The sequence below is a fragment of the Heliconius melpomene genome, chromosome 7, assembly GCF_056956725.1.
Source record: "Heliconius melpomene rosina isolate 202511_hmr_F chromosome 7, ASM5695672v1, whole genome shotgun sequence".
NCBI classification, from domain to species: domain Eukaryota; kingdom Metazoa; phylum Arthropoda; class Insecta; order Lepidoptera; family Nymphalidae; genus Heliconius; species Heliconius melpomene.
The window spans coordinates 12,258,154-12,271,832 of NC_140395.1; the positions used below are offsets into that span (position 1 = coordinate 12,258,154).

The window sequence follows — 13,679 nt, forward strand, 5'->3', positions numbered from 1 at the left end:
GTTAATCCATTTATTACAGGTAGTCTGTACTATTTCGGTATTTTATAGAATATCTCGAATATTATAATTATAATACTTCTAACGAATAGGTATTGTATGAAAATTTATTAATTTTATGCTTTGCATAGATGATTTGCAATACCGAATGCAGCAAAGCAACTTAAGCAAAGGGAACAGAGCCTATAGAACCAATCAAAAATGTTGTCTGTCCATTTGTGTACGCTAATCTCAGAAACAGTTTGACCGATTTAAATTCAGTTTTCACTATTGTATTTTCCCTAACATTTAGTGTTTCTTTTATTTCAATCAATTTATAAATAAAAAAAAATATGTCAATATAAAGTTTTGTATGTTTGCATATTGCTACAAAATAAGTCTTATTAAATTTACTGAGTCTTTAGTTTCCTGTATTTGTTATACTGATATTTGTCTTTGATATGATAATAATTTCTTGTAGTACAAGCGGGCGAAGCCGCGAAGGCGTCGCTAGTATATAATATAACCCCGTCAGTAAATTATTAGATAAACGATATCACATAAAATAGTAGTTTCAGTTTATTAAGCGGCAGTGTCGAGCAAAAGCCTTCCTCCCAACTTAAGGAAAAGGATATGAGAGTTAATGCTCCACTTGTGAGTCGGCGGGCGCGACACATCCTATGCTTTTACGCTATAACAAGTTGGTTTCCTTTCAGTTCAGACCTCATAAATTCAAATATGCTTAGATCTATTTTCGCAATATTGGTATGATTAATGTATAAATAAACGGATATTTAGAAGGTTTATCTATTTGATATATTTGACGTAGTTGGTTTAATGGTTTATAACTCTAGCTCGGCGGTTGGGTACTATGCATTTCTTTCTTTTTCAGCTTCACGGCCTATCCTCAGAGTAGAGAGAATAGGCAGAGGGAAACTAGTGTTAAGACACACTGTTCGTCACTTTCCGCCGAATTTTCGAAGCATTATGTTTTGAATGTCAGAACTCAACGCCGCGCTTTACCTTTGCTTTGATTTCTTATTTATTTTTTTGTTTTATTTTATATGGACTTATAAATATTAGGTTATAATTGTATAATCATATAATACGATTCCAGTACTGACAGTATCTCATAAGAAAAAAAAAAACAAATTACAATAATAAAAAAAAAATAAGTTACACCTACAAGCTATTAATAAAAATGCAGCGTGTGGAACGAAATGTCGCTATCGCTATATGACCCTTGACCCCCACACTTTTGCAGTTGCATGGAAAATAAGTAAAATTAAATTGCTAATAAGATTTAAAGTTACAGCTTAGTTATAAATATAACTATTTAAAGCGTAGTTTCAGTCTTATATGTGCACATATTATGAAGTGCATTCGGAAACTTGACATAAGTTACTAAATAAGTTTAGTATATCCTTTCTTAAGAATTATTTTTGTAGCACATGCGTTAAAACGTAAAGTCACTTGAACCAAAGAAAAACCAAGACTGCAGAGAGTAAAAAATGAAGCGTTGAAATTTTGGTATGTAGATTGTTTATGGCTCTCCTACGCATTGGATATGCCGATATTTACAAAATAAAGAAAAGCAGGATTTCCTTTTTGTATTCCAATTCAAAGAAGTTACGGGCTACGACTCGTCTATAATTATAAAAACCATATGATGGCAGCATTTCATAGAGTTGGCGATCAAAAATGATTATTTTTTTCACGCTATGTCCCTTACTAACCAAACTTAACAGATAGAGGAGTCCTAGTGTTAAGACACTCCTTACTTTTCGGCAAATCTTGAAGCATTGAGTGGCGGAAATCAACGCCGCTCTTTGCCTGCTTACCAGAGCGAAGCCACCCACCCACTAAACACAAAATGAAAATATTAAAATATTTGATTTCCACAAGTGAATTGAACCCACAACCTCCACAAGCGTCTAGCCCTAGTCAAACAACGGCCTCAGTTTAAATTTTTGTTAAATAATGTTACATATGAATGCCATTTCAATTAAAGAATGGTCTGACAGAGAGAATCAAAACCAAAATCATTATATTTCCAGTCAAATATTGTCCACTGTAAGTCTAACAATTTTAGTAAATCTTAATTTTAGTAAACCTTTATATATTTATTTAACTATAACATTTTTTGTGTATTATTATATAATAATTTTTATTATTAAAAATATTGTTATAAATTTTAAAGTTATTCTGTCTCAAGGCAATATTCAATTAACTATAAAATATTTTACAAATACCAATTTTGTATTCAGTTTCAGACCAATTAAAAATATAGCACAAGTATTATTGTACTAGATATATACATATAAAATAAAAATCAAGATACAAATAAAACAATTAGAAGTATATTTTTATATGTAAAGTTATTCATAGCATTCTTTATAAAGAATATTCATAGGTATATGAAAATAGAGACAATAGCATAAGTATATGACTGTAATATCTTTATATCTTTTTATTAAGATATTATCTGTATTTATAAACTATATATTCTAAAATACTTTTAAGGCAGCTGTATTCTTTTTATAAATATAGTACAGTAAGAAGAGACAAATTAATATCAAGATACTGTGAGATCCGCATGCACTGCTTAATTTTTAAAACATTGAACTCAGTGGCAGAGCTCAATACCATGTTCTGTATTTTTTAATACAGTGAGAAAATAAAAATAATTAATTCACTGAATGAATATTGAACCCACAATCATTGCCCTTACAGCTAGATGCTGTGACTCTCCGCACAATAATATCTGAGTGCGAAATATATATGTACTTCTTTGAAATATCAAAATGCTTTTATTTTATTTGTAACTGACAATTGTATAATGTCATTGATCTAAAAACTGTTATGGAATTAAGTTGACATAAAAACAACTATTTCTATATATGAAAACATATCTGGTTCAGTCAACTATGTATCAATGTAAGGGCATAGTTCTATGTCCATTTATAGCTGCATTATAGTGAAACTGGTTTAAAGGACATCAAACATTTAATACATCCGATTTAAGTGATAAATATAGTATTTTTTTAAACGGCTTGGTTGGAAGGAGAAAATACTCTATTCGGTAAGTATAAACAAATTTCTACCAGCATATTGTCTGGCTGTGCTATAAAAATCATCAAAAGGAGCTTATAAAATGAAAAACTACTATTTCTATATATGATGATATTTCTTGTTAGGTCAACTATGTTATCACTATAAGGGCATCACAGTTCTATATCCATTTATAGCTCCATTATAGTATATAGTTAAACTAGTTTAAAGGTTATCATTTATTTACTGCTATCTGATCTAGATGATAAATTTAATATTTTTTTAATATGACTCAGGGCTTCAAAATTTCATCAAAAGAAATTAATAAAATGAAAGACTATTGTTTTTATATATAACAAAATATCATGTTAGGTCAACAATGTATCACTTAAGGACATAATTTTATGTATTAATATAAGGGTATAGTTCTATGTCCATTTAAAACTTCATGATAGTGGAACTATAATAATTTAATTTCAATACTATCCATCATGCAATAAAAATTAACACCCACATAGAAATTGGTTAAGTTATTCTTTAGTTAATATAAATTATGTTGAGTAGTTTTAAAATATGAATTAAAGATATGTTTGCTAAAGTTACTAAAGGTATTTGTAATAGCAAGTGTATAAAATGTGTACATCTAAGCTACAATTTTTTTTTTGCACTATTACACATCTTGTCCATTGTTCAGATATTTAACTTATAAAAGTTTTAACATAGAAATATTTATTAATAACTTTTTATAGTTGTAAATACCTAGTAGAGTTGTTACTATTTCTTAATAAATAAAAATAACTGTACTAGACATATACAACAGTATTAGCTGATGACAGAACTTTAAAGAATGCCATTAATTTCATCTTAATACTAAAGATATCCGGAACAACTCTTAATTTGAAATTAAATATTAAAAGTAGATAATAAATCAGTAACCACATATGGTTTATGATTCACAAGACAAAGATATGATACACATGTGTTTCATAAACATGCTGGCAGCTTCCAGTGCCTTATGTAAATAAAAAAAGATATAAATGTTTGTTTTCATAAATGAATACTTATCTAGGTTGATTAATAGTTCTGATGGTTTCTTTTAGCTTCTTGCTATATCCCCCATATAGCAAAGTAGGTAGATAGCTACATAACTTAACTGAAACCTAATGTTAAGACACAGTTCACCTAAAACCCAATTTTTCGAGACACTGCATGTCAAGTGTCGGAACTCAACACCGCATTGTGAAGTTGGGAAATGGCGTATTTTAGCACTACTACAATTTGCACTAATAAAATTTAAAAAACATTTAAATATTTTCAAAATAAATAAACATGAGATTCTCATATTAATTATTAATGATATTATTAATTTGTACTTATGTTAATAAATATTTACATATTTGCCCTTTACTTTAAATCACGAAAATAACTCAACAATTATTTTTGTTTCGATATAACATTCGATGAATATGTTCGATAGTTTAAGTTTAAAAACAAATTATAAGTTAAGAATGTCCGTCACGAAAGTCAAAATCGGCAAGTGTATGTCGAATAAACTCATAACAAACAATAAAATTGAATATTTAACAGTGTTACACGTTGAATTATATATTTTTTTTTATTGAATATATATGTTTTCACAATAATAAGAATAGTTAAACAGTAATAACTACCAAAAACTTATCATCTGGCAATAACGTACGAGAAAAGGGTCAATTGACCTGAGCTTTTTCTAGCAGTTCACCTATAGCATGTGCAATATATAAGCGTACGATAGATATATCTCAAATTGGACGTTCAAAACCAAGCCCTTCTAAGTGAAACTTATCAATCTTTAACTAAATATATAAAGAAACATACAAACTACATACCCTTACAAATCCACTGAAGATATGAAGTTGCTCTCAAGTCCAGTGACGTAAAACATTATCACATAAAACACACACAACTCACAGGTTCCACTTGCACATAATAGTTTAATAATTTTAATTAATCTTCACCCGCGTAAATGAAAATCAGTTTCTTATTGACATAAACAAAAACTGAGCGTCCGCCATATGCAGGTACGTTCCGCACATACGTGATTGTGAAGTCTTTACTCTGCGAGTTCAAAACGCTTGCTCTATTCACAGTCACATTGCTTAGTTGATAGCTGTCACTTTGCGGAAATAACTTCTAATATAATTAGATCGCGTAGTTATTTCATCTTTTTAATAAGTTTTTTAAGTATAACTTTACAAGCACAGACGATATTATTGAATTTATTTTTTTATTAAAACATTTTTTTTATAATTCTACTCCATAGCAAAAGTCACAGTTGTGATATCTGTTCGGAACGTTTCTCGTTCCGCAGCTAGCTTCACGACATCGAGACAACTTCAGTGCGTTTCAATCCCGACGAGCTTTGATTTCGATTTACGGAAGAGTGTAGATGCAGGAGTAAAAGGGATAGGTAGAAATATATTTTTTATGTCAACGTCCTCATAGAAGACTGAGGATACTGCTTCAATAGGCTATCACTTTGTTAAGCTGTGGCTTTTCGTAGCACTATTCTTTTAACCAAACTAATTTATTCAAATAATTTAATTAATTATTAACTATTTTTAATAAGATCGTTGGAAGCTTTATGATCTTTTTTATTGGTATATCCAATTAAATACTTTAAACACTTAATAATTTTATTATAATGGGCGTATAACATATTATGGTTAAAATTATATATAAAAAGTAATTTATAAATGTATGCCAATCCGAGAATCTGCTCTTGACCTCATAATTCACTCATTACGTACGACTATAAGTACACCTTATTTATCGTGAGTGCCTGCAATGAGCAAATACGACATTTTTAATATTTTCTTTAATTTTTCAATTAGAGATTTCTGCAATGAAACACATTTAAACAACCTAAAAACATTTAAAATAATTACGTAAACTTTTTAAAATGTACTTCAAAAAGTGGTACCTATAAAATAGTGGCTATGAGTAAGAAAAAGTTAAGTAACTCAGGTGTTAAAGAAAAAAGCGCCGTTTTAAGCAAATTCTATCCCGACTAGAGTTAAGTCTTTTAAATAGGTAATTTGTTGTAGATAACTAAAGAAGATTTTTGTCGATTTCAGTGAAAATTTTTAGTATTCACATATTTATTACAGGTTTAACTGTAAAAAAGAATAAGGGTTAACTGTAAAAATATTTACATATATATTTTTTAAAGATCGATAATAGTCGCCAAACAAGTATATAAATAACTGAAAATAATCTTTAAAATATTTTTTATGTATTTTTTAAGAATGTAAAAACATTTTTCGTAACACTTATTATGCACGTTATTCCTATAACTGATCTAGTTATAAGGTCACTAGATGATTTCAAAGGTCAGATGTGAGTTGCCTACTATTGACTGATTCATGGTGGAGTTTTGGCAATCCTCGTTAAGGATTGGAAGCCTTCCATATAATTTAGTACCAATTCTATATGACACAAACAGGACAGTTGCGCTATTTTATTTAAATAGCCTAATAATTCTACTAATAATAATTTCTCTTTAGTCACTAACATATAAATCCACTAGATCCTCAACGTTACTTTCACATATGATCACATTTGTGTGATCTCATGTGTTGATGCGCGATCATATCTCACATGTGGGAATGTGTGATCACGTGTGTAGACCCCTTAAAAATAAATGTAATCCAATTTCAATTTACAAGTTTCGTTTACAAGTTTCGTTGTTTAATACTACGTTTTTAATTGTAAATTTCACAATTTTGCTAAAGTTTTAATTATTCGTGTAGGAAAGTAGTTTTATATTATCTGGCATTTATAGCTATACAATACACAATATTCATTATATATTTTTATCATCGATTGTACATACTTATCTATATCATCTGAAAGAATAGTTTTTATAAAAAAACGTATTTTACTTAACAATTGAAAAAGGAAACCATGTGAAAATTGTGCGCATTTTAATATAACAGAAAACAAAAATACAAAACAATACTTATATACGTAAGTACTAGGTACACTTGCAATTAGCAAATACTTACCAGTAAAACCCCTGCATACTAATTAACGATACTTATTCAATAAATACATAAAACGTGCATACTTCGTTCACCTTTGAAATAGTCTAGTAAGCTTTCTGGAAAGTCGGTTTTGATTGCACGTAGCTCTTGAAGTGCATTCGTTAGGAATCCCCGCGCGGCATTGTGTTTATAGTGCCCTCGGGAAATAACCAAGTATCACCCTAAACCATCGTTCAGGATCGGAAATGTGATGGTTTAGGTACTGGAGGTGGAGGTGGAGACTATAGAGTACTTACAGCTGTGTAGAGTCGTTCAAATTGAATTTTGTATCTTATGTTATAGTTAAGTATTTCTTTTTTATGTTATACTTATTAAAAACTAGCGACTGCATCCTGTCTTCGCCCGCTTGATTTACATACTTATTAATTTACTAATCTACATTCATAAAAAAATGCAGCATAAAATTTTTAAATCATTTTGGTTTTATCACGTTATCAAATGCTACCAATGACTTTTTTCTTATTTATCTTTCATGTACAGACATCGATCCGTTACGATTTTATTATACCTAAGCAAGGATTCATAGAATAGATAGAATTGTATAGATATTGATATGTATTAGGTACGCATTGAAGTAAATTTCAATATGTTATGTGGGTATCATTGTCTTGTATCTGTATCTAATAAACTTGTTAGTCTACGTGAGTTTCAATATAATATTAAGCATTTGATATTATTGAAATAATTAAAAAAAAAAATGTTTACAGATTTATTTTTGCTTCACATTTTAGGCAGAGAAAATATAGTGCCAGTACCACATTCTTCACTTTTCTGTCAAATTCGAGATACTGCGTGACGATGCTGAGTGGCGGAACTATATGCCTAATTTTACTTTACCGATTACAGCTATTCTTACAAGTGACAATCTTTAATTTATAGAAAATGATTACAATGTAAGCATAATGTAAATAAAAGGAGGAAAGTCAACATTCATCACACAAATTCATTCATAATTAAACGCTTTGCTTGACATATTAGAGACTTATACAGGCCATTCTTGAAATTAGGTGACGAGTCTTTTCAATCCGGAGCCGTCGTCGAGTGGCCTCACGGGTGAGATGGATTTATTCATAATACCTTGTGATTTTCCTTGTCGTTTTTACAAAGCCCATCCTTTTCTTTCATATTATGCAAATGTAAGTAAACTTTCTTGGCTATATTGTTATGAAAAGTAATTTCGGAAACTATTAGGAAGTGTCTTTATTAAGAAAATCTTTATGATGTAATTGTTTAATTATTTAAGATATACATCTAAGGTAGCTACTTTAATTACTGAAATTAACTTCACTGTAATAAAATAAAATATTTTTCCAAGAATATTTCTATAGCAAAACGATCTAGCCAACCTTACAGCTAAATTACATTTCTTATCTCAGACTTTAGACTACCATTCCACTTCGTTGTGTGCTACATAATACGTACCTTTAAAAATATAATTCTTATATCTTATTACAATCTTACCTTTTATCTTTTATTACTCAATTACATCTTATGATATAATTAATGTCATGGGTATAAAAAAATCATATTATAAAAAAAATTAAAAAGAATATATTGAAGAAGATATTCATTTATCTTCTTTTATGAATTGACGCTGGCACCAGCATGAGGACGACGACGATGACGCAATAGGTTGTGAGTTCGATTCCCATTTGCGGAAATTAAATATTTAACATTTCAATTTTCTCACTCTGGCAACGAGGCAAAGCCTGGAGTTGAATTTCGCCATTCAACATGCAATACCTCCAGAATTTCGCGAAATTTGGAGTTTCACGGAAGTGTCTTAACTGGAACGGAGTGTTTTAACACTAGATTTTCAGGTTGCCTCTGCCTATACAGCTATGTGCAGGTTACAGCTTGAAGCTAAAAAAAAAGATACAAATTTTCGCTTGAACGTTTACCCAATGACTTTTCAGCTTTTAAGAATAGGTATAGATATACAGGGATGGCCCATTTCACATTTATTTATATTAATAGATAGTTTCAAAGCAATATTCGTTGTGAATTCACTTTAAATGGTATTGCTATCCCTCAGGACGCAAGTGTTACCTGCGTTTCAGAATTTAATACGATGTTCAATAAAATAATATATTAGCTTTACTTTACTTTACTTTTGACATTGTGAGATGGATGCAGATTAAAATAGGCGCTATTATTTCTACGTAAATTGGTGATGACATATTTTTTATTCTATCCGCGTAAGTTTAGAAGTCGGGGTTTTTTGAACATTAAAAATCTCCATAACCACGAGGTATTCAGTGTTAAAGATTTTTTTTCAAGATTGACGATGATATGCACAATTATATGGTAGCAGTTGACAAAGGCCTCCCCTGTCCTTGGGCAAAGAAAACTGGCGTAAACCTGTAGTACTTTCTACTTTCAATCGCATGGCTGTGTGGAGCAGCAAGGAGTTGCATGGAAGATTCCACAGATCCCCATTGGACCCCGACGTGAACATTGAGATAATACAATTTAAAATATAGGTAGTATCGCAGGCTAATAATGTTTGCCTAAATTGCTATTTAAAAGTTATTATAAAAATAAGAGATTGTCGAATATACGGCAATATTTTTTATCGTTAAAATACGTGACTCCACTCATGTCAACCATGTAGATTCTGAAATGTTCATTCTCTCAGTCACTTGAACTCCGCAACTCATTGGGTGCCATGTGCTATGATTTAAAGTTGCCGTAACTGAATTATTGAAAACATTTTTTTATTGAAGAATGTCTTGGCCATTTGTATGAAAAAAACTGCATAAACGCAAAAATTTAGTAATCTACTTGTTAGAATAGATAACTATTTATTTCTTGTCATTTAATATTTAATTATAAAAAATATATGAATTATATCAATATAATATACTTATATTTATATTCAAATCAAAGTTACCCCAATAATAATTTTCTGGGCAGCTGATTCGGACAGCTATCCTAGGTTAGCTAACACAAAACTATTAGTTTGCGGATTAAATTGACTATTGAACTAAATGTCGAGAGTCGAGACAAGACACAGTTCAATGAGTACCGGTTAATTAATATTTCAGCTTTTTGATTGACCCATTATTTTTTTTTTTTTGCACTTATTCACTCTGTCACCAAAGGAAAAGCTCGGAGCCCAGTAAGTTCCGCCACTTAACATGCATTGCCCCCAAAATTCGTTGAAAAAATAGGGAGCGGAGTATCTTAACATTATGCTCCCTCTGCCTACATGCAAGATATATTATGAAGCTGAAAAAAAAAACAACCAACACAAAAACAATTTTAAATCTAAGCTAAAACTTCCAATATAAAACCATTTTGACTTATGAAAAAACAGAGTTAACCGCCATTTCTATATAAATAAAACCTTTTATACTAGCAAAACATTGTAAATTGAATTACATACTCTACATACATTCTCGTACACAGAGGCGGCCGCGATGGTCCCCGAGCGGCGCACACTGCCTCATAATTGCATTTCAAGTCCTCTCCGGCATTGCCCACTATCGTACACATTTCACTCCATTTAAAACAATCATGCGGGCACATGAGGGACGTGTCGATTTTACAGTTAATTAAAATCAATTTTAAGGCACAGGCAGACGTCGTCGTGGCACAGGGCCAAGCGTGTGATTGTAAACGGGTGGTGGGTTCTATCACCACTCAAGGAAATTAAATATTTTATATTTTAGTTTCATAAAAAAACTTATTTTTAAATAAATTTAGAAATATGTATTTGTCCAATCCTCCAATTGTCACAATATATTTAATTAATTACTTAAAGCAAAACATTTTAAAGAAATATACAAAAATGTTTTTGCATGTTTTATTTTAACGTGAACTTCATAGTCATATAATAGTCTCTAGTTAGATCAAAGACTACTAGTCTGTCGCCGAGACATGCCAATATGCGGGCTAATGTAATATAATTGAAAACTATAAAGCCAGTCGTGGTGTAGGGGTACAAGTTCGTGACTGTAAACGCGACTGGTTGTGAGTTCGATCCCCACTCGAGAAAATGAAATATTTACTTAAAATTATATTTACATTTCTTGACTCTGGTGTCGAAGCAAAGCCCCTCGTTGAGCTCCGTCACTCAACACGCAATACCTCCAGAATTCGACGAAAAGTGGGAAGTGGAGTGTCTTTATAGTAGGTTCCCTCTGTGTACCCTGCTGTGTGTGGAATACCGCGCGAAGCTAATTCATTTTTTAAATTTTTATTTATAAATTTCATTTCCTGCATCACAACGAAACTAAATTTACGCATTTGTAAAATGCTTCCTCATTTTATTTCTGCATATTATTTCATATAAAACATATTATAATTATCATCTACATACTCATTAAGTGAACCTGCTTTGAGCCACATATAAAAACCACACAAGAATATATTCATATATGTTATATTTAAAAGGTTTGTAATACGTTGTTAAGTAATGAAAGGGTAGGTGTGTAGTAATTAAGGTTACAAAGCTTTTAAAATATGTATATATTTCAAATAATACAATTGTATTGTTTCATTTAAGTTTTAATATCTTTACATTCATAATGTTTGGTATAGATGAAAGGATTATATATTTTTAAATCATTTTACCTCTAAGATTTATAAAAAGAATAAATACTTAGCATTCCATGGATCCACCCATTCAGACCCATCGTGTTACGGGATGGGGAGCTCCCCATCCAAATCCCAGGAACTGTTCTGAGCTCAGAACACTTGGGACCCAGTGTTGGTTGAAAGTGTATTAATTTAGCTAACAAAATTCATACTTTTACTGGTTAAACGTAATTAATATTCTCCCTATTCGAGGTTTGAAATCAAAATCAGTGTATGAGGATCAAAAGGGTAGGAAGGGTAAACGCCTCTTTAAATATCGTTAAAAATAGACCTTTGTTTATTTTTAAACACATCTCCCATCTCTTTAATAAATTTATGAATCAACATTTCTCTGAGAGCGACTTAAACCTTCAATTATCACCTTCAACGTTATTTTTAATGATACCACTGGTACCATATAGTTTCCTTGTACAAAATTTTTAAACAAAACATGATCCTTAATTGTATTAAATAATTTATAAATCTTTATAGATTCATTAGAATACTGATGAGCTAAAACCACTTCCTCTCGACGCGGCAGTTCATATACTGCTTTTATTACGATCATATTCGCAAGGGAAACTTTTAAGATTGCGTCTCGGCATACCGATCGACGCGAAACAGCGAGAAATGGAGCGAAAGTTCTAGATAATGCTGTATTATGATGCAAAAATTTCAAATAAATTGTCTTTACTTTTTATTGTATGTCTTTGAATATTAATCAATTTTTAAATATATTTCAATAAGCTTTAATTAAATCGAAATGTAACAGTGTTATAAAAATAATTATATCACTATGAAATTTGGGAGTTACATAGCTTTAAGCCAATAATATGGTATAATTAAGCTGGTCTGATGATGGAACCAGGACCTGAATGATAAAACTTTACAGAGGGTAAAGTAAACCATAGGAGTTTAGGGTTATATTTTTTATAGTTCTGAGGACATTCAAAGACTTGCAGCACTTGGTACAGAAAAGCGTGTCTTTTTTTTTTAAACTATATGTTAAATTTATACCAAAATGTAATTTTATATACCTACTAGTGGACCCAAACGCGACTACGCCCGCTTGAACTATACGAATATTTATTAAATATATTTATGAAATTATTTTCAGTTTTCAATAGAGAATGAGATGCGTTAAGCAAGCTCATTTTGGGTGACGTTTTCTAACAACAAACTTTGCAAATCGTTGCTTAGCAACGGCGGTTGTTATTAACATGGCGGAATACATTGCATGTCATATTAATAATTATTTTAATATATTGCTATATCGAAAATATTACAAATATGAGAAAAAAGTATCCTATGTTCATCCCGAGACCCTCAAGTGTCTCTATATGAGTATTTTATCACAATTAAATTAGCGGTTTGGCCCTGATTGCGTAAAAGACAGACAGACAGACAGACAGAGTTACTTTCGAATTTATAATATAGGTATGGATATGTTATTTTTATTTATAAAAATTCAATTTGTAGGTAGGAAACGACACAAAGTATCTAATCTATAAATGAAACAAACATTTAAAAAATCTTTATTTCATTATAAAACATTATTTTGCCATACTTTTATTGCTTTATAGTAAGATTTTATATGTTAACTTTAATAACTAATTATCAGCTTCACGCTGTATCCCACACACAGCAGGGCAGAAGGAACCTAGTGTTAAGACACTCCGTTCCCCACTTTCCGCCGAATTCTGGAATCAACGCAGCGGAACTCAACCCCGCGCTTTGCCTCGACATTAGAACGAATAAATTTAAATTAATATTTAATCTCTTCGAGTGGGGATGACCCCACAACCCGCCGATTTTACAGTCACACTTTGAGCCCCTACACGACGACTTTAATAACTACTTTTAAAACTATAAAATATCTCATTATTTCAAAAATATCTCATTATTTCTTACAGCGCATTCATTATTACCAGGGTCCCAGAGGAGCTTATTCAAGATTCCGGGACTACAATCCGATCAGTTCAGAAC

The 13,679-nt window shown here is 30.8% G+C and overlaps 1 protein-coding gene across 4 annotated transcripts in view; it reads right to left on the reverse strand.

Moving 5' to 3' along the window:
• Positions 1 to 5,105, reverse strand: part of Lar (tyrosine-protein phosphatase Lar) — a 284,959-nt gene extending 279,854 nt beyond the window's left edge. For all 4 annotated transcript variants that reach the window (XM_085188748.1, XM_085188747.1, XM_085188746.1 and 1 more), the window contains exon 1: positions 4,896 to 5,105. The gene's annotated coding sequence lies outside the window, so the exon portion shown is untranslated. The remainder of the gene's footprint in view (positions 1 to 4,895) is intronic.
• Positions 5,106 to 13,679: the final 8,574 nt, after the last annotated feature.